Below are 22853 nucleotides of genomic sequence, written 5' to 3'. Positions count from 1 at the left end.
ATGAGTTCAGCAAATTGGAAGAAACCGACAATCTGTTCCAAAGTTTCTCTGAATACCTTCGAGCAGTTAAAGCCATTTAGCTGATATTCTGTCAATGTGTATATCGCAATGAACTGAGAAAGTGGTCAAGTGCTTATCTCGATGAGTTCAGCAATTTGGAAGAAATTCACAATCGGTTCCCAAGTTTCTCTGAATACCATCGAGCCGTGAATGCCATTTGTCTAATATTCTGCCAATGAGTGTATCTCAATGAAATGAGAAAGTGTTAAGTTGTTTATCTCGATGGGTTCCGCAAGTTGGAAGAAATACCCAATCTGTTCCAAAGTTTCTCTGAATACCTTCGAGCAGTGAATGCGATTTGGCTGATATTCTGCCAATGTGTGTTTCTCAATGAATTGAGAAAGTGGTAATGTCCTTCTCACGATGAGTTCAGCAATTTGGAACAAATTCACAATCGGTTCCCAAGTTTCTCTGAATACCATCGAGCCGTGAATGCCATTTGCCTAATATTCTGCCAATGAGTGTATCTCAATGACATGAGAAAGTGTTAAGTTGTTTATCTCGATGGGTTCAGCAAGTTGGAAGAAATACCCAATCTGTTCCAAAGTTTCTCTGAACACCATTCGAGCAGTGAATGCCATTTGGCTGATATTCTGCCAATGTGTGTATCTCAATGAATTGAGAAAGTGGTAATGTCCTTATCTCGATGAGTTCAGCAATTTGGAAGAAATCCACAATCGGTTCCAAAGTTTCTCTGATAACTATCGAGCAGTGAATGCCATGTGGCTGATATTCTGCCAGTGTGTGTACCTCAATGAATTGAGAAAGGGGTAATGTCCTTATCTCGATGAGTTCAGCAAGTTGGAAGAAATCCACAATCTGTTCCAAAATTTCTCTGAATACCTTCGAGCAGTAAAAGCCATTTAGCTGATATTCTGTCAATGCGTGAACCTCAAAGAGATGAGAAACTGATAAAGTGCTTATCTCGATGAGTTCAGCAAGTTGTAAGAAATCCACAATAGGTTCCAAAGTTTCTCTGAAAACCATCGAGCAGTGAGCGCCATTTGGCTGATGTTCTGTCAATGTGTGTATCTCAATGAAATGAGAAAGTGGTAAAGTGCTTATCTGGATGAGTTTAGCAAGTTGGAAGAAATCCACAATAGGTTCCAAAGTTTCTCTGAATAACTTCGAGCAGTGAATGCGATTTGGCTGATATTCTGCCAATGTGTGTTTCTCAATGAATTGAGAAAGTGGTAATGTCCTTCTCTCGATGAGTTCAGCAATTTGGAAGAAATCGACAATCGGTTCCAAAGTTTCTCTCCAAACCATCGAGCAGTGAATGCCATGTGGCTGATATTCTGCCAATGTGTGTATCTCAATGAATTGAGAAAGTGGTCAAGTGCTTATCTCGATGAGTTCAGCAATTTGGAAGAAATTCACAAGCGGTTCCCAAGTTTCTCTGAATGCCATCGAGCCGTGAATGCCATTTGTCTAATATTCTGCCAATGAGTGTATCTCAATGAAATGAGAAAGTGTTAAATTGTTTATCTCGATGGGTTCAGTAAGTTGGAAGAAATACCCAATCTGTTCCAAAGTTTCTCTGAATACCTTCAAGCAGTGAATGCGATTTGGCTGATTTTCAGCCAATGTGTGTATCTCAATGAATTGAGAAAGCGGTAATGTCCTTAACTCGATGAGTTCAGCAATTTGGAAGAAATCCACAATCGGTTCCAAAGGTTCTCTGAAAACCATCGAGCAGTTAATGCCATTTGGCTGATATTCTGCCAATGTGTGCATCTCAATGAATTGAGAAAGTGGTAATGTCCTTATCTCGATGAGTTCAGCAAGTTGGAAGAAATTCACAATCAGTTCCAAAGTTTCTCTGAATACCTTCGAGCAGTGAATGCCATTTGACTGATATTCAGCCAGTCTGTGTATCTCAATGAATTGAGAAGGTGGTAATGTCCTTATCTCGATGAGTTCAGCAATTTGGAAGAAATCCACAATAGGTTCCAAAGTTTCTCTGAAAACCATCGAGCCGTGAATGCCATTTGTCTAATATTCTGCCAGTGAGTGTATCTCAATGAAATGAGAAAGTGTTAAGTTGTTTATCTCGATGGGTTCAGCAAGTTGGAAGAAATACCCAATCTGTTCCAAAGTTTCTCTGAATACCTTCGAGCAGTGAATGCCATTTGGCTGATATTCTGCCAATGTGTGTATGTCATTGAATTGAGAAAGTGGTAATGTCCTTATCTCGATGAGTTCAGCAATTTGGAAGAAATCCACAATCGGTTCCAAAGTTTCTCTGATAACTATCGAGCAGTGAATGCCATGTGGCTGATATTCTGCCAGTGTGTGTACCTCAATGAATTGAGAAAGGGGTAATGTCCTTATCTCGATGAGTTCAGCAAGTTGGAAGAAATTCACAATCTGTTCCAAAGTTTCTCTGAATACCTTCGAGCAGTGAATGCCATTTGGCTGATATTCAGCCAATCTGTGTATCTCAATGAATTGTGGAAGTGGTAATGTCCTTATCTCGATGAGTTCAGCTAATTGGAAGAAATCCACAATCGGTTCTAAAGTTTCTCTGAAAACCATCGAGCAGTAGCGCCATTTGGCTGATGTTCTGCCAATGTGTGTATCTCAATGAAAAGAGAAAGTGGTAAAGTGCTTATCTGGATGAGTTCAGCAAGTTGGAAGAAATCCACAATCGGTTCCAAAATTTCTCTGAATACCTTCGAGCAGTAAAAGCCATTTTGCTGATATTCTGTCAATGTGTGTATCTCAATGAATTGAGAAAGTGGTCAAGTGCTTATCTCGATGAGGTCAGCAATTTGGAAGAAATTCACAATCGGTTCCCAAGTTTCTCTGAATACCATCGAGCCGTGAATGCCATTTGTCTAATATTCTGCCCGTGAGTGTATCTCAATGAAATGAGAAAGTGTTAAGTTGTTTATCTCGATGGGTTCAGCAAGTTGGAAGAAATACCAAATCTGTTCCAAAGTTTCTCTGAATACCTTCGAGCAGTGAATGCCATTTGGCTGATATTCAGGCAATGTGTGTATCTCAATGAATTGAGGTAGTTGTAATGTCCTTATCTAGATGAGTTCAGCAAGTTGGAAGAAATTCGCAACCTGTTCCATAGTTTCTCTGAAAGACATCGAGCAGTGAATGCCATTTGGCTGATACTCTGCCAATGTGTGTATCTCAATGAATTGAGAAAGTGGTAATGTCCTCATCTAGATGAGTTCAGCAAGTTGGAAGAAATTCACAATCTGTTCCATAGTTTCTCTGAATACCTTCGAGCAGTGAGCGCCATTTGGCTGATGTTCTGCCAATGTGTGTATCTCAATGAATTGTGGAAGTGGTAATGTCCTTATCTCGATGAGTTCAGCAAATTGGAAGAAATCCACAATCTGTTCCAAAGTTTCTCCGAAAACCATCGAGCATTGAGCGCAATTTGGCTGATATTCTGCCAATGTGTGTATCTCAAAGCATTGAGAAAGTGGTAATGTCCTTCTCTCGATGAGTTCAGCAATTTGGAAGAAATTCACAATCGGTTCCAAAGTTTCTCTCAAAACCATCGAGCAGTGAATGCCATGTGGCTGATATTCTGCCAATGGGTGTATCTCAATGAATTGAGAAAGTGGTAATGTCCTTATCTCGATGAGTTCAGCAATTTGGAAGAAATCCACAATCGGTTCCAAAGTTTCTCTGAAAACCATCGAACAGTGAGCGCCATTTGGCTGATGTTCTGCCAATGTGTGTATCTCAATGAAATGAGAAAGTGGTAACGTGCTTATCTGGATGAGTTCAACAAGTTGGAAGAAATCCACAATCTGTTCCAAAGTTTCTCTGAAAACCATCGAGCAGTGAATGCCATTTGGCTGATGTTCTGCCAATGTGTGTATCTCAATGAATTGAGAAACTGGTAATGTCCTTATCTCCATGAGTTCAGTAAGTTGGAAGAAATCCACAGTACGTTCCAAAGTTTCTCTGAATACCTTCGAGCAGTGAATGCCATTTGGCTGATATTCTGTCAATGCGTGAATCTCAATGAGATGAGAAACTGGTAATGTCCTTATCTCCATGAGTTCAGTAAGTTGGAAGAAATCCACAGTACGTTCCAAAGTTTCTCTGAATACCTTCGAGCAGTGAATGCCATTTGGCTGATATTCTGCCAATGTGTGTATCTCAATGAATTGAGAAAGTGGTAATGTCCTTATCTCGATGAGTTCAGCAATTTGGAAGAAATCCACAATCGGTTCCAAAGTTTCTCTGAAAACCATCGAGCAGTGAGCGCCATTTGGCTGATGTTCGGCCAATGTGTGTATCTCAATGAAATGAGAAAGTGGTAAAGTGCTTATCTGGATGAGTTCAGCAAGTTGGAAGAAATCCACAATCTGTTCCAAAATTTCTCTGAATACCTTCGAGCAGTAAAAGCCATTTAGCTGATATTCTGTCAATGCGTGAATCTCAATGAGATGAGAAACTGTTAAAGTGCTTATCTCGATGAGTTCAGCAAGTTGGAAGAAATGCACAATAGGTTCCAAAGTTTCTCTGAATAACTTCGAGCAGTGAAAGCGATTTGGCTGATATTCTGCCAATGTGTGTATCTCAATGAATTGAGAAAGTGGTCAAGTGCCTATCTCGATGAGTTCAGCAATTTGGAAGAAATTCACAATCGGTTCCCAAGTTTCTCTGAATACCATCGAGCCGTGAATACCATTTGTCTAATATTCTACCAATGTGTGTATCTCAATGAAATGAGAAAGTGTTAAGTTGTTTATGTCGATGGGTTCAGCAAGTTGGAAGAAATCCGCAATCGGTTCCAAATTTTCTCTGAAAACCATCGAGCAGTGAATGCCGTTTGGCTGGTATTCTGCCTAAGCGTTTACCTCAACGAAATGAGAAAGTGGTATAGTGCTTATCTCGATGAGCTCAGCAAGTTGGAGGAAATGCACAATCGGTTCCAAAGATTCGCTGGATACCTTCGAGCAGTGAATGCAATTTGGCTGATATTCTGCCAATGTGTGTATCTCAATGAAATGAGAATGTGGTTAGTGCTTATCTCGGCGAGTTCGACAAGTTTGAAGAAATCCACATCTGTTCCAAAGTTTCTTTGAATACCGTCGAGAAGTGAATGCCATTTGGCTCATATTCTGCCAATGTGTGCATCTCAATTAAATGAGAAAGTGGTAGAGTCCTTGTCTGGATGAGTACAGGAAGTTGGTAGAAATCCACAATAGGTTCCCAAGTTTCTTTGAATACCATCGAGCAGTGAATGCCATTTGGCTCATATTCTGCCAATGTGTGCATCTCAATGAATTGAGAAAGTGGTCAAGTGCTCATTTCGATGAGTTCAGCAATTTGGAAGAAATCCACAATCGGTTCCAAAGTTTCTCTGAAAACCATCGAGCAGGGAATGCCATTTGGCCGATATTCGGCTAATGTGTGTGTCTCAATGAAATGAGAATGTGGTAAAGTGCTTATCCGGATGAGATCAGCAAGTTGGAACAAATACACAATCTGTTCCAAAGATTCTCTGAATACCTTCGAGCAGTGAATGCCATTTGGCTGATATTCTGCCAATCCGTGAATCTCAATGACATGAGAAAGTGGTCAAGGGCTTATCTCGATGTGTTCAGTAAGTTGGAGGAAATCCAGAATAGGTTCCAAAGTTTCTCTGAATAACTTCGAGCAGTGAATGCCATTTGGCTGATATTCTGCCAATGTGTGTATCTCAATGAATTGAGAAAGTGGTAATGTCCTTCTCTCGATGAGTTCAGCAATTAGGAAGAAATCCACAATCGGTTTCAAAGTTTCTCTGAAAACCATTGAGCAGTGATTGCCATTTGGCTGATATTCTGCTAATGTGTGTACCTCAATGACATGAAAAATTAGTAAAGTGCTAATCTGGGTGAGTTCAGCAAGTTGGAAGAAATCCACAATCTGTTACAAAGTTTCTCTGAATGCCTTCGAGTGGTGAATGCCATTTGGCTGATATTCTGCCAATGTGTGTATCTCAATGAATTGACAAAGTGGTCAAGTGCTTATCTCGATGAGTTCAGGTATTTGGAAGAAATTCACAATCGGTTCACAAGTTGCTCTGAACACGATCGAGCCGTGACGCCATTTGTCTAACATTCTGCCAATGTGTGTATCTCAATGAAATGAGAAAGTCTTAAGATATTTATTTCGATGGGTTCAGCAAGTTGGAAGAAATCCACAATCTGTTTCAAAGTTTTTCTGAATATCTTCGAGCAGTTAATACCATTTGGCCGATATTCTGCCAATGTGTGTATCTGAATGAATTGAGAAAGTGTAAAGGTGTTTATCTCGATGGGTTCAGCAAGTTGGAAGAAATCCAGAATAGGTTCCAAACTTTTTCCGAATAACTTCGAGCAGTTAATGCCATTTGGCTGATATTCTGCCAATGTGTGTATCTCAATGAAATGAGAAAGTGGTAAAGTGCTTATCAAGATGAGTTCAGCAAGTTGGAAGAAATCCGCAATCGGTTCCAAATTTTCTCTGAAAACCATCGAGCAGTGAATGCCGTTTGGCTGGTCTTCTGCCTATGGGTTTACCTCAACGAAATGAGAAAGTTGTAAAGTGCTTATCTCGATGAGCACAGCAAGTTGGAGGAAATGCACAATAGGTTCCAAAGATTCGCTGAATACCTTCGAGCAGTGAATGAAATTTGGCTGATATTCTGCCAATGTGTGTATCTCAATGAAATGAGAATGTGGTTGGTGCTTATCTCAGCGAGTTCAGCAAGTTGGAAGAAATCCACATCTGCTCCAAAGTTTCTTTGAATACCGTCAAGAAGTGAATGCCATTTGGCTCATATTCTGCCAATGTGTGCAGCTCAATTAAATGAGAAAGTGGAAGATTCCTTGTCTGGATGAGTACAGGAAGTTGGTAGAAATCCACAATAGGTTCCCAAGTTTCTTTGAATACCATCAAGCAGTGAATGCCATTTGTCTGATATTCTGCCAATGTGTGTATCTCAATGAAATGAGAAAGTGGTAAAGTGTTCATCTCGATGACTTCAGCAAAACGGAGGAAATCGACAATAGGCTCCAAAGTTTCTCTGAATACCTTCGAGCAGTGAATGGCATTTGGCTGATATTCTGCCAATGTGTGTATCTCAATGAATTGAGAAAGTGGTAATGTCCTTATCCGATGAGTTCAGCAAGTTGGAGGAAATCCACAATAGGTTCCGAAGTTTCTCTGAATACCTTCGAGCAGTGAATGCCATTTGGCTGATATTCTGCCAATGTATGTATCTCAATGAAATGAAAAATTGGTAAAGTGCTAATCTGGATGAGTTCAGCAAGTTGGAGGAAATCCACAATCTGTTACAAAGTTTCTCTGAAAACCATCGAGCAGTGAATGCCGTTTGGCTGGTATTCTGCCTAAGCGTTTACCTCAACGAAATGAGAAAGTGGTAAAGTGCTTATCTCGATGAGCTCAGCAAGTTGGAGGAAATGCACAACAGTTTCTAAAGATTCGCTGAATACCTTCGAGCAGTGAATGAAATTTGGCTGATTTTCTGCCAATGTGTGTATCTCAATGAAATGAGAATGTGGTTGGTGCTTATCTCGGCGAGTTCAGCAAGTTGGAAGAAATCCACATCTGCTCCAAAGTTTCTCTGAATATCTTCGAGCAGTGAATGCCATTTGGCTGATATTCTGCCAATGTGTGTATCTCAATGAAATGAGAAAGTGGTAAAGTGTTTATATCTCGATGACTTCAGCAAGTTGGAAGAAATCCACAATCGGTTCCAAAGTTTCTCTGAAAACCATCGAGCAGTGAATGCCATTTGGCTGATATTCCGCCAATGTGCGTATCTCAATAAATTGAGAAAGTGGTCAAGTGCTCATCTCGATGAGTTCAGCAATTTGGAAGAAATCCACAATCGGTTCCAAAGTTTCTCTGAAAACCATCGAGCCGTGAATGCCATTTGTCTAATATTCTGCCAATGAGTGTATCTCAATGAAATGAGAAAGTGTTAAGTTGTTTATCTCGATGGGTTCAGCAAGTTGGAAGAAATACCCAATCTGTTCCAAAGTTTCTCTGAATACCTTCGAGCAGTGAATGCCATTTGGCTGATATTCTGCCAATGTGTGTATCTCAATGAATTGAGAAAGTGGTAATGTCCTTATCTCGATGAGTTCAGCAATTTGGAAGAAATCCACAATCGGTTCCAAAGTTTCTCTGATAACTATCGAGCAGTGAATGCCATGTGGCTGATATTCTGCCAGTGTGTGTACCTCAATGAATTGAGAAAGTGGTAATGTCCTTATCTCGATGAGTTCAGCAATTTGGAAGAAATCCACAATCGGTTCCAAATTTTCTCTGAAAACCATCGAGCAGTGAATGCCATTTGTCTGATATTCTGCCATTGTGTGTGTCTCAATGAAATGAGAAAGTGGTAAAGTGCTTATCTGGATGAGATCAGCAAGTTGGAAGAAATACACAATCTGTTCCAAAGTTTCTCTGAATACCTTCGAGCAGTGAATGCCATTTGGCTGATATTCTGCCAATGCGTGAATCTCAATGAGATGAGAAAGTGGTCAAGTGCTTATCTCGATGAGTTCAGCAAGTTGGAGGAAATCCACAATAGGCTCCAAAGTTTCTCTGAATACCTTCGTGCAGTGAATGCCATTTGGCTGATATTCTGCAATGTGTGTATCTCAATGAATTGAGAAAGTGATAATGTCCTTCTCTCGATGGGTTCAGCAATTTGGAAGAAATCCACAATCGGTTCCAAAGTTTCTCTGAAAACCATCGAGCAGTGAGCGCCATTTGGCTGATATTCTGCCAAAGTGTGTATCTCAATGAAATGAGAAAGTGGTAAAGTGCTTATCTGGATGAGTTCAGCAAGTTGGAAGAAATCCACAATCTGTTCCAAAGTTCCTCTGAATATCTTGTTGCACTGAATGCGATTTGGCTGATATTCTGCCAATGTGTGTATCTCAATGAAATGAGAAAGTGGTAAAGTGTTTATCTCGACGACCTCAGCAAGTTGGAAGAAATCTACAATCTGTTCCAAAGTTTCTCTGAATACCTTCGAGCAGTGAATGCCATTTGGCTGATATTCTGCCAATGTGTGTATCTCAATGAATGGAGAAAGTGGTAAAGTGCTTATCTGGATGAGATCAGCAATTTGTAAGAAATCCACAATCTGTTTCAAAATGTTTGTAGTGGTGCAACACACATATCTTGCTGGGTTAAGGTTTTCATAGATATCCACATTCGATTCTCATGTTTCTCTGATATTCACTAATCCTTCTTCACCAATGCCCTGAATTTGCGACACAATGCTTATTACGTCCCGTTAAGCATTTTCAGAAAACTAGATGTGAATCCAAAGTGTCGCTCAAAGGAATTGATTTGATTTTCGCCAATAGACTGATATGGCAGCAAATCGTCTATCTCGATCATTGAAGCATTTTGTGGAAATCCACCTTTGATGCCAAAATGTCTCCCAATTATCTTTCGGCAAAAAGCTGAAATGGTGACAAGGTGTCTACCTGGAAGAGTAGGGAGAGTAAATCCACAGCGAGTAACCCACATTCGTTTCCAAATTTTCTCTCATTGCCCTTTAGCCAAAATGCTCATATTGTGCTGTTTGTAGTGGTGTAGCACACATATCTTGCTGGGTTAAGCTTTTGATTGATATCCACATTCGATTGTAATGTTTCTCTGATATTCACTGATTCTTTTTCACCAATGCCCTGAATTTGCGACACAATGCTTATTACGTTCCGTTAAGCATTTTCAGAGATCTAGATGTGAATCCAAAGTGTCTTTCAAAGGAATTGGCTGATTTTCGCCTACAGAATGATATGGCTGCAAATCATCTATCTCGATCATTGAAGCATTTTGTGGAAATCCACCTTTGATGCCAAAATGTCTCCCAATTATCTTTCGGCAGAAAGCTGAAATGGTGACAAGGTGTCTACCTGGAAGAGTAGGGAGAGTAAATCCACAGCGAGTAACTCACATTCGTTTCCAAATTTTCTCTCATTGCCCCTTTAGCCAAAATGCTCATATTGTACTGTTTGTAGTGGTGTAACACACACATCTTGCTGGGCTAAGCTTTTCATAGATATCCACATTTGATTCTAATGTTTCTCTGATATTCACTAATTCTTCTTCACCAATGCCCTGAATTTGCGACACAACGCTTATTACGCTCCGTTAAGCATTTCCAGAAATCTAGATGTGAATCCAAAGTATCTCTCAAAGGAATTGTCTGATTTTCGCCGATAGACTGATATGGCGGCAAATCATCTATCTCGATCATTGAAGCATTTTGTGGAAATCCATCTTTGATGCCAAAATGTCTCCCAATTATCTTTCGGCAAAAAGCTGAAATGGTGACAAGGTGTCTACCTGGCAGAGTAGGGTGAGTAAATCCACAGCGAGTAACCCACGTTCGTTAACGAATTTTCTCTCATTGCCCCTTTAGCCAAAATGCTCATATTGTGCTGTTTGTAGTGGTGTAACACACATATCTTGCTGGGTTAACCTTTTCATAGATATCCACATTCGATTCTAATGTTTCTCTGATATTCACTAATCCTTCTTCACCAATGCCCTGAATTTGCGACACAATGCTTATGACGTTCCGTTAAGCATTTTCAGAGATCTAGATGTGAATCCAAAGTGTCTCTCAAAGGAATAGACTGATTTTCGCCGATAGACTGATATGGCGGCAAATCATCTATCTCGATCATTGAAGCATTTTGTGGAAATCCACCTTTGATGCCAAAATGTCTCCCAATTATCTTTCGGCAAAAAGCTGAAATGGTGACAAGGTGTCTACCTGGATGAGTAGGGTGACGAAATCCACAGCGAGTAACCCACATTCGTTTCCAAATTTTCTCTCATTGCCCCTTTAGCCAAAATGCTCATATTGTCCTGTTTGTAGTGGTGTAACACACATATCTTGCTGGGTTAAGCTTTTCAATGATATCCACATTCGATTCTAATGTTTCTCTGATATTCAATAATTCTTCTTCACCAATGCCCTGAATTTGCGACACAATACTTATTACGTTCCGTTAAGCAGTTTCAGAAATCTAGATGTGAATCCAAAGTGTCTCTCAAAAGAATTGACTGATTTTCGTCTATAGACTGATATGGCAGCAAATCATCTATCTCGATCATTGAAGCATTTTATGGAAATCCACCATTGATGCCAAAATGTCTCCCAATTATCTTTCGGCAAAAAGCTGAAATGGTGACAAGGTGTCTACCTGGATGAGTAGGGTGACTAAATCCACAGCGAGTAATCCACAAAGTTTCCAAATTTTCTCGCATTACTCCTTTTACCAAAATGCACATATTGTGCTGTTAGTAGTGATGTAACACAGATATCTGGCTGGGTTATGCTTTTCAATGATAACCACATTCGATTCTAATGTTTCCCTGAAATTCACTAATTCTTCTTCACGAACGCCCTGAATTTGCGACACAATGCTTATTACGTTCCGTTAAGCAGTTTCAGAAATCTAGATGTGAATCCAAAGTGTCTCTCAAAAGAATTTATTGATTTTCGCCAGTAGACTGATATGGCGGCAAATCATCTATCTCGATCATTGAAGCATTTTGTGGAAATCCACCTTTGATGCCAAAATTTCTCCCAAACTATCTTTCGCCAACAAGTTGTCATGGGGACAGCGTGTCTATCTGGATGAGTGGAGTGAGTAAATCCACATCGATTTGCAAAGTTTCTATCACTGCTATCGGGTTCTTTTGCCACAAAGTCGATATTGCAGTGATGTCAATATCTCGAAGAGTTGGGAATTTTTGGATTTCACATTAATTTGCACATTCTCTCCCACTGCAATGGAGGCTTTCTCGGCAAAATATTCATGTTGCAGCAAAGAACCCAGATCGAAGAGTGGAGCGTTTTGACTAAATGCAGATTATTGCCCATCGTTGGTCGAGATGTCACTGACTGAAGTTGCCAAACAGTAGATATTGGGGCAATATCCCCATCTCAACCACTGCCCATTTTGAGTGTATCCAAATCCATTTCCAACGTTGCTGTCGATGAAATTGAGTATTTCTCGCCAAACCATTGCTATGACGGTGAAGTTCATATCTCGATGCATTAAGAATTTGAGTAAATCTACCATTGATTGCCAAGTATCTGCAGCAGTACTTGATATTTTGCATCAAAAAACTCATGTGGCGGCAACGTTGTCTGTCTCCAAGACGACGTACACACGCGCTCCAATGTTTCTGCAAACGGTATTGAGTATTGTTCACCAAAAAAGGTGACAGCCTTTTCGGCACGTTAACATTTCGCGTAAATCCCCATTTGCTTCCAAATTATCACTGATAGTAGGTGAATCCTTTTCTCCAATGAGCAGATATGGCAGTGAAGTCACTATCTCGAGAGGCGAAGCATTTTGAGTAACCCACATACGTTTCCAAACTTTCAATCATTGCCCCTTTAGCCAAAAATGCTCATATTGTGCTGTTTGTAGTGGTGTAAGACAAATATCTTGCTGGGTTAAGCTTTTCAAAGATATCCACATTCAGTTCTAATGTTTCTCTGATATTCACTAATTCTTCTTCACCAATGCCCTGAATTTGCGACACAATGCTTATTACGTTCCGTTAAGCATTTTCAGAAAACTAGATGTGAATCCAAAGTGTCTCTCAAAGGAATTGTCTGATTTTCGCCAATAGACTGATATGGCAGCAAATTGCCTATCTCGATCATTGAAGCATTTTGTGGAAATCCACATTTGATGCCAAAATGTCTCCCAATTATCTTACGGCAAAAAGCTGAAATGGTGACAAGGTGTCTACCTGGATGAGTAGGGTGATTAAATCCACAGCGAGTAACCCACATTAGTTTCCAAATTTTCTCTCATTACCCCTTTTGCCAAAATGCTCATATTGTGCTGTTTGCAGTATTGTAACACAGCTATCTTGCTGGGTTAAGCTTTTCAAATATATCCACACTCGATTCAAATGTTTCTCTGAAATTCACTAATTCTTCTTCACCAATGCCCGGAATTTGCTGCACAATGCTTATGACGTTCCGTTAAGCATTTTCAGAAATCTAGATGTGAATCCTAAGTGTCGCTCAAAGGAATTGATTGATTTTCGCCAATAGATTGATATGGCGGCAAATCATCTATCTCGATCATTGAAGCATTTTGTGGAAATCCACCTTTGATGCCAAAATGTCTCCCAATTATCTTTCGGCAAAAAGCTGAAATGGTGACAAGGTGTTCACTTGGATGAGTAGGGTGAGTAAATCCGCAGCGATTTCCATAGTTGCGATCAATGCTATCGAGTTCTTTTGCACAATGTCGAAATTGCACTGATCTGAATATCCCGATGAGTGATGAATATTTGGTTTCTACGTTCGTTTCCAAATTCTCTCCCACTGCAATCAAGTCTTTCTCGCCAAAATCTTGATATTGCAGCAAAGAGCCCATCACGAGGCGTGAAGCACTTTGACTAAATGCAGAAGAATTCGCATCGTTTCTCGAGATGTCATTGATTTTATTCAGCAAAGGGTAGATATTGTGGCCAAGTCCACCGCTGATGTCCCACTTTGAGTGTATCCAAATCCGTTTCCAAAGTTGCTCTCAATGAAATCGAGTATTTCTCGCCAAACTTTTGCTATTATTGTGAAGTCCATATCCCGATGCGTTAAGTATTTTGAGTCAACCTAGATTTGATTTCCAAGTATTTGTCACAGCAATTGATAGCCTTCACCAACAAACTCAGATGGCGGCAGTCTGTCTATCCCGAAGAGTATATCTACATGAGTTCCAAAGCTTCTGTAAATGCAATTGAGTATTGTTCACCAAAATGTGAAAGCCATCTCGGTTCGTTAAAGATATAGAGCATGATTTTTTGATTTCAACTTAACTCTGAAAGTAAGTGAATCCTTTTCGCCAATGACCCTTTTGAGGAAATGCTAATATTGTGCTAAGCTGTTTGTAATGTTGTAACATAGATATCTTGTTGTGTTAAGCAGTTTGATGACATCCACATTTGATTCTAAAGTTCTCGGAATGTATTTGATTCTAAAGTGCTCGGAGAGATCTTTCTTCGTCAAAATGCTTATCACGTTGCGTTAAGCATTTTGAGAAATCCAGATTTGAATCCAAAATGTCTGCCTAAGGAGTTGATTGATTTTCGCCAGTAGACTGATATGGCGGCAAATCATCTAACCCGATCATTGAAGCATTTTGTGGAAATCCACCTCTGATGCCAAAATGTCTCCCAAATTATCTTTCGCCATCAAGGTGAAATGGGGACAGCGTGTCTATCTGGATGAGTGGAGTGAGTAAAAACACATCGATTTGCAAAGTTTTGATCACTCCTATCGAGTTCTTTTGCACAAAGTCAATATCGCAGTGATCTCAACAATCTCGAAGAGTGAAGAATATTTGGTTTCCACATTAGTTTCCAACTGCTGTGCCATTGCAATGGCTTCCTGCCACAATGCTGATATTGCAGCTGAGAGCCTAATCGAGGAGTGAAACACTTTGAGTAAATGCAGAATAATTACCACCGTTTCCCGAGATGTCCCTGACTTTATTGGCCAAACAGAAGATAGTGGGGCGAATTCCCTATCTTGACGACCGCTGATGTACCATTCTGAGTGTATCCAAACCCATTTCCAAAGTTGCTATCAATGAAATGGAGTATTTCTCGCCAAACCATGAATTTCTCGCCAAACCATTGCTATGATAATGAAGTTCATATCTCGATGCATTAAGTATTTGAGTAAATCCACCATTGATTGCAAGTATCTGCCACAGTAATTGATACTTTGCACCAACAAACTCGTATGGCGGCAACGTTGCCTATCTTCAAGAGCATATCCACATGCGCTCCAAAGCTTCTGTAAATGCTATTGAGTATTGCTCACCAAAACGGTGACAGCCATTTTGGTACGTTAATAATTTCGAAAATTCCTCATTTGATTCCAATTAACCTGTGAGAGAAGGTGAATCCGTTTCGCCAATGAGCCGATATAGCAGTGAAGTCAATATCTCGAGAGGTGAAGCATTTTGAGGAACTCACGTTAATTTCCAAAATGTCTCTCGTTGCCCCTTCTGCCAAATCGCTAATATTGTGATAAGCTGTTTGTAATCTTGGAACATCAATGTCATAACATAGATATCTTGTTGGGGTAAGCATTTAAATGATACCCAGACTGGATTCTAAAGTTTCTCTGAAACTCACTGATTCTTCTTCGCCAACACACTGATATTGCGGCAAAATGCTTATCACATTGGCTTAAGCATTTGGGAAATCCAGATTTGAATCCAAAGTGTCTCTCAGAGGAATTGATTCTTTTTTGCCAATAGAATGATATGTCAGCAAATCATCTATCTCGATCACTGAAGCATTTTGTAGAAATTCACCTTTGATGCCAAAATGTCTCCCAAACTATCTTTCACCAACAAGTGGTCATGGGGACAGCGTGTCTATCTGGATGAGTGGAGTGAGTAAATCCACATCGATTTGCAAAGTTTCTATCACTGCTATCGGGTTCTTTTGCCACAAAGTCGATATTGCAGTGATGTCAATATCTCGAAGAGTTGGGACTTTTTGGATTTCACATTAATTTGCACATTCTCTCCCACTGCAATGGAGGCTTTCTCGCCAAAATATTCATGTTGCAGCAAAGAACCCAGACCGAAGAGTGGAGCGTTTTGACTAAGTGCAGATTATTGCCCATCGTTGGTCGAGATGTCACTGACTGAAGTTGCCAAACAGTAGATATTGGGGCGATATCCCCATCTCAACCACTGCCCATTTTGAGTGTATCCAAATCCATTTCCAACGTTGCTATCGATGAAATCGAGTATTTCTCGCCAAAACATTGCTATGACGGTGAAGTTCATATCTCGATGCATTAAGAATTTGAGTAAATCTACCACTGATTGTCAAGTATCTGCAGTAGTACTTGATATTTTGCACCAACAAACACACATGGTGGCAACGTTGCCTGTCTCCAAGACGACATACACGTGCGCTCCAAAGTTTCTGTAAACGCGATTGAGTATTGCTCACCAAAAAAGGTGACAGCCTTTTCGGCACGTTAAAATTTCGAGTAAATCCCCATTTGCGTCCAATTTATCACTGATAGTAGGTGAATCCTTTTCTCCAATGAGCAGACATGGCAGTGAAGTCACTATCTCGAGAGGCGAAGCATTGTGAATAACCCACATTCGTTTCCAAACTTCCTCTCATTGCCCCTTTGGCCAAAATGCTCATATTGTGCTGTTTAGAACATAGAACATAGAACATTACAGCGCAGAACAGGCCCTTTGTCCCACGATGTTGCGCCGACCAGTTACAAAAACAATGACCCACTAGCCTATACCAATCCCTTTTCGTCCATAAACCTATCCAGAGATCTCTTAAACGCCCCCAAACTAGACGCATTTACAACTGCAGCAGGCAGGGCATTCCAATCCCTCACCACCCGCTGGGTAAAGAACCTACCCCTGACATCCGTCCTGTAGCTACCCCCCCTTAATTTAAAGCCATGCCCCCTCGTGCTAGCTTTCTCCATCCGAGGAAAAAGGCTATCACTATCCACCCTATCTAAACCTCTAATCATCTTATATGTTTCAATAAGATCCCCTCTTAGCCGCCTTCTTTCCAACGAAAACAACCCTAGATCCCTCAGTCTCTCCTCATAGGACCTCCCCACCATACCAGGCAAGATCCTAGTAAACCTCCTCTGCACCCTCTCCAACGCCTCCACATCCTTCTTGTAATGCGGGGACCAGAACTGCACACAGTACTCCAAGTGCGGCCGCACTAGAGTAGTGTACAGTTGCAACATTACACTGCGACTCCTAAATTCAATCCCCCTACCAATAAACGCCAAGACACCGTACGCCTTCTTGACAACCTTATCTACTTGATTCCCAACTTTCAGGGATCTATGTACACACACACCTCGATCCCTCTGTTCATCCACACTATTCAAAGTCCTCCCGTTAGCCCTATACTCGACACATCTGTTGCTCCTACCAAAGTGAATTACCTCACACTTCTCCGCATTAAATTCCATCCGCCACCTCTCGGCCCAGCTCTGCAACCTATCTAAGTCTCCCTGCAGACTATGACACCCTTCCTCACAATCTACCACACCTCCAACTTTGGTGTCATCAGCAAATTTACTAATCCACCCAACTATACCCTCATCCAGATCATTAATAAAAATTACAAACAACAGTGGCCCCAAAACAGATCCCTGAGGCACACCACTCGTAACTGCACTCCATGATGAATATTTACCATCCACCACCACCCTCTGTCTCCTATCTGATAGCCAATTCCTGATCCAACTTCCTAGATTACCCACAATCCCATACATCTGCATTTTCTGCAGAAGCCTACCATGGTGAACCTTATCGAACGCCTTACTAAAATCCATGCATACCACGTCAACTGCCTTACCCCCATCCACCTCTTTGGTCACCTTCTCAAAAAACTCAATAAGGTTAGTAAGGCACGACCTACCCGCTACAAAACCATGCTGACTATTTCTAATCAATTCATTACACTCCAAATAACTATAAATCCTATCCCTAATAATTTTTTCTAAAACCTTGCCCACAACAGAAGTAAGACTCACCGGTCTATAATTCCCGGCAAAGTCTCTGTTCCCCTTCTTAAACAATGGGACAACATTCGCTATCCTCCAATCCTCCGGGACTACACCAGAGACCAATGACGACCTGAAGATCTGAGCCAGAGGCTCTGCAATCACCTCTCTAGCCTCCCAGAGAATCCTAGGGTAGATCCCATCCGGACCAGGGGACTTATCTATTTTCAGCCCCTCAAGAATTTCCAGCACATCCTCTTTATCAACCGTAATACTGTCTATTTTACACCCCTGCAACCCAATGTCCTCCTCAGCTATATTCATGTCCCCCTGCGTGAACACCGAAGAGAAATATTGGTTCAATACTTCTCCAATCTCCTCCGGTTCCACACACAACTTCCCCCTGCTGTCTGTAACTGGCCCTAATCTTGCCCTGACCAACCTTCTGTTCTTGACATACTTATAGAACGCCTTAGGATTCTCCTTAATCCTATCAGCCAAAGTCTTCTCATGTCCTCTTTTAGCCCTTCTCAACTCACTCTTCAACTCCCTCCTAGCCAATCTAAAGCTTTCTAGTGCACTATCTGAGCCCTCCAATCTCATCCGAACATAAGCCTCCTTTTTCTTTTTAACCATCGACTCAACTCTTTTAGTGCACCACGGTTCCCTAGATCTACCAAATCCACCATGCCTGACAGGGACATACCTATCAAGGACTCGCAGTAGCTGCTCCTTGAAAAAACTCCACATTTCAGACGTTCCCAGTCCCTGTAATCCCCTAATCCAATCCATGCTTCCTAATTCACTCCTGATAGCCTCATAATCGCCCTTACCCCAGCTAAAATTGCTGACCCGAGGTTCATGTCTATCTCTTCCCATCACTAAGGTGAACGTAACCGAATTGTGGTCACTATCACCAAAATGCACACCAACTTCCAAGTCTAGCACCTGGTCTGGCTCATTTCCCAGCACCAAATCCAATATAGCCTCACCTCTAGTTGGCCTGTCTACATGCTGAGACAAAAAACCTTCCTGCACGCTTTGTACAAACACTGACCCCTCTAGCGAGCTAGAACTATAGCAACTCCAATCAATATTCGTAAAGTTAAAGTCCCCCATAACAATTACCCTATTACTTTCACTCCTAACCAGGATTGTCTCCGCAATCCTTTCCTCAACCTCTCTAGAACTTTTAGGAGGTCTATAAAAGACTCCCAACAGGGTGACCTCTCCTCTCCTATTTCTAATCTCCGCCCATACTACCTCAACTGACAAGTCCTCATCAAACTTTCTCTCCGACACTGTGATACAGTCCTTGACTAGCAATGCTACCCCACCCCCCCTTCTACCTTCTTCTCTACTCCGACTAAAGCATTTGTACCCCGGAACCTGCAACATCCATTCCTGACCCTGCTCTATCCATGTCTCAGAAATGGCCACAACATCAAAGTCCCAGGTACTGATCCACGCTGCAAGTTCATCCACTTTATTGCGAATACTCCTCGCATTAAAGTACACGCATTTCAAACCCTGCTCCGCCCCACCCCCACTATGCCGTGCCTTGCATTCCCCAACTATGCCCCCCTCACTTTCACCCCCTTTCCTCACTATCCCTCCCCCCTTCCGAATCAGTTTAAACCTTCCTGCATCGCTTTTGCAAATTTACCCCCCAGGATATTGATTCCCCTCTGGTTCAGGTGTAGACCATCCCTCTTATAGAGGTCCCACCTTCCCCAGAATGAGCCCCAATTGCTCAAGTACCTGAACCCCTCCCTCCTGCACCATCCCCTCAGCCACGAGTTCAAACTTTCCCTCTCCCTATTCCTCTCTAAACTATCCCGTGGCACAGGCAAGAGTCCAGATATAACTACTCTTTCTGACTTCGCCTTTAGTTTCCACCCCAACTCCATAAATCTTTGCTTAATATCCCCTTCCCTTAATCTCCCTATGTCATGTGTCCCCACATGAACTATAACTTGGGGTTGATCTCCCTCTCCCCTAAGAGTCCTGAATACTCTGTCCGATACATCCTGGACCCCAGCCCCTGGTAGGCAACACACCAGCCCAGAGTCCCTACCCTTACCTCCAACTCTCCTATCCGTCCCCATAACTGTGGAGTCCCCAATCACGAGGCCCAATCTCTTACCCCTAACCACCTGAGGCTTGCCAATAGGCTCACCCCCAGTTTGTAGTGATGTAACACAGATATCTTGCTGGGTTCAGCTTTTCAAAGATATCCACATTCGGTTCTAATGTTTCTCTGATATTCACTAATTCTTCTTCACCAATGCCCTGAATTTGCGAAACAATGCTTATTACGTTCCGTTAAGCATTTTCAGAAAACTAGATGTGAATCCAAAGTGTCCCTCAAAGGAATTGATTGATTTTCGCCAATAGACTGATATGGCGGCAAATCGTCTATCTCGATCATTGAAGCATTTTGTGGAAATCCACCTTTGATGCCAAAATGTCTCCCAATTATCTTTCGGCAAAAAGCTGAAATGGTGACAAGGTGTCTACCTGGATGAGTAGGGTGAGTAAATCCACAGCGAGTAACCCACATTAGTTTCCAAATTTTCTCTCATTACCCCTTTTGCCAAAATGCTCATATTGTGCTGTTTGCAGTGTTGCAACACAGCTATCTTGCTGGGTTAAGCTTTTCAAATATATCTACGCTCGATTCAAATGTTTCTCTGAAATTCACTAATTCTTCTTCACCAATGCCCAGAATTTGCGGCACAATGCTTATTACGTTCCGTTAAGCATTTTCAGAAATCTAGATGTGAATCCAAAGTGTCTCTCAAAGGAATTGATTGATTTTCGCCAATAGATTGATATGGCGGCAAATCATCTATCTCGATCATTGAAGCATTTTGTGGAAATCCACCTTTGATGCCAAAATGTCTCCCAATTATCTCTCGGCAACAAGCTGAAATGGTGACATGGTGTCCACTTGTATGAGTAGGGTGAGTAAATCCACAGCGATTCCCATAGTTGAGATCAATGCTATCGAGTTCTTTTGCACAATGTCGAAATTGCACTGAGCTGAATATCCCGATGAGTGATGAATATTTGGTTTCTACATTCGTTTCCAAATTCTCTCCCACTACAATCAAGTCTTTCTCGCCAAAATCTTGATATTGCAGCAAAGAGCCCATCACGAGGCGTGCAGCACTTTGACTAAATGCAGAAGAATTCGCACCGTTTCTCGTGACGTCATTGATTTTATTCAGCAAAGAGTAGATATTGTGGCCAAGTCCACCGCTGATGTCCCACTTTCAGTGTATCCATACCCATTTCCAAAGTTGCTATCAATGAAATGGAGTATTTCTTGCCAAACCATGAATTTCTCGCCAAACCATTGCTATGATAATGAAGTTCATATCTCGATGCATTAAGTATTTGAGTAAATCCACCATTGATTGCAAGTATCTGCCACAGTAATTGATACTTTGCACCAACAAACTCGTATGGCGGCAACGTTGCCTATCTTCAAGAGCATATCCACATGCGCTCCAAAGCTTCTGTAAATGCTATTGAGTATTGCTCACCAAAACGGTGACAGCCATTTTGGTACGTTAATAATTTCGAAAATTCCTCATTTGATTCCAATTAATCTGTGAGAGAAGGTGAATCCGTTTCGCCAATGAGCCGATATAGCAGTGAAGTCAATATCTCGAGAGGCGAAGCATTTTGAGGAACTCACGTTAATTTCCAAAATGTCTCTCGTTGCCCCTTCTGCCAAATCGCTAATATTGTGATAAGCTGTTTGTAATCTTGGAACATCAATGTCATAACATAGATATCTTGTTGGGGTAAGCATTTAAATGATATCCAGACTGGATTCTAAAGTTTCTCTGAAACTCACTGATTCTTCTTCGCCAACACACTGATATTGCGGCAAAATGCTTATCACGTAGGCTTAAGCATTTGGGAAATCCAGTTTGAATCCAAAGTGTCTCTCAGAGGAATTGATTCTTTTTTGCCAATAGAATGATATGTCAGCAAATCATCTATCTCGATCACTGAAGCATTTTGTGGAAATCCACCTTTGATGCCAAAATGTCTCCCAAACTATCTTTCGCCAACAAGTGGTCATGGGGACAGCGTGTCTATCTGGATGAGTGGAGTGAGTAAATCCACATCGATTTGCAAAGTTTCTATCACTGCTATCGGGTTCTTTTGCCACAAAGTCGATATTGCAGTGATGTCAATATCTCGAAGAGTTGGGACTTTTTGGATTTCACATTAATTTGCACATTCTCTCCCACTGCAATGGAGGCTTTCTCGCCAAAATATTCATGTTGCAGCAAAGAACCCAGACCGAAGAGTGGAGCGTTTTGACTAAGTGCAGATTATTGCCCATCGTTGGTCGAGATGTCACTGACTGAAGTTGCCAAACAGTAGATATTGGGGCGATATCCCCATCTCAACCACTGCCCATTTTGAGTGTATCCAAATCCATTTCCAACGTTGCTATCGATGAAATCGAGTATTTCTCGCCACACCATTGCTATGACAGTGAAGTTCATATCTCGATGCATTAAGTATTTGAGTAAATCTACCATTGATTGCCAAGTATCTGCAGCAGTACATGATATTTTGCACCAACAAACTCATATGGCGGCAACGTTGTCAGTCTCCAAGACGACATACACATGCGCTCCAAAGTTTCTGTAAATGCTATTGAGTATTGTTCACCAAAAAAGGTGACAGCCTTTTCAGCACGTTAATATTTCGAGTAAATCCCCATTTGCTTCCAATTTATCTCTGAAAGTAGGTGAATTCTTTTCTCCAATGAGCAGATATGGCAGTGAAGTCACCATCTCGAGAGGCAAAGCATTTTGAGTAACACACACTCGTTTCCAAACTTTCTCTCATTGCCCCTTTAGCCAAAATGCTCATATTGTGCTGTTTGTAGTAATGTAACACAGATATCTTGCTGGGTTAAGCTTTTCAATGATATCCACATTCGATTCTAATGTTTCTCTGATATTCACTAATTCTTCTTCACCAATGCCCGGAATTTGCGGCACAATGCTTATTACGTTCCGTTAAGCATTTTCAGGAATCTAGATGTGAATCCAAAGTGTCTCTCAAAGGAATTGATTGATCTTCGCCAATAGACTGATATGGCGGCAAATCATCTAACCCGATCATTGAAGCATTTTGTGGAAATCCACTTCTGATGCCAAAATGTCTCCCTTTCGGCAACAAGCTGAAATGGTGA

Source organism: Carcharhinus amblyrhynchos, chromosome 3 (genome assembly GCF_965287045.1).
Source record: "Carcharhinus amblyrhynchos chromosome 3, sCarAmb.v2.hapA, whole genome shotgun sequence".
NCBI lineage: Eukaryota > Metazoa > Chordata > Chondrichthyes > Carcharhiniformes > Carcharhinidae > Carcharhinus > Carcharhinus amblyrhynchos.
The sequence above is the reverse complement of the archived record's forward strand: the minus strand, read 5'-3'. Positions refer to the sequence as shown.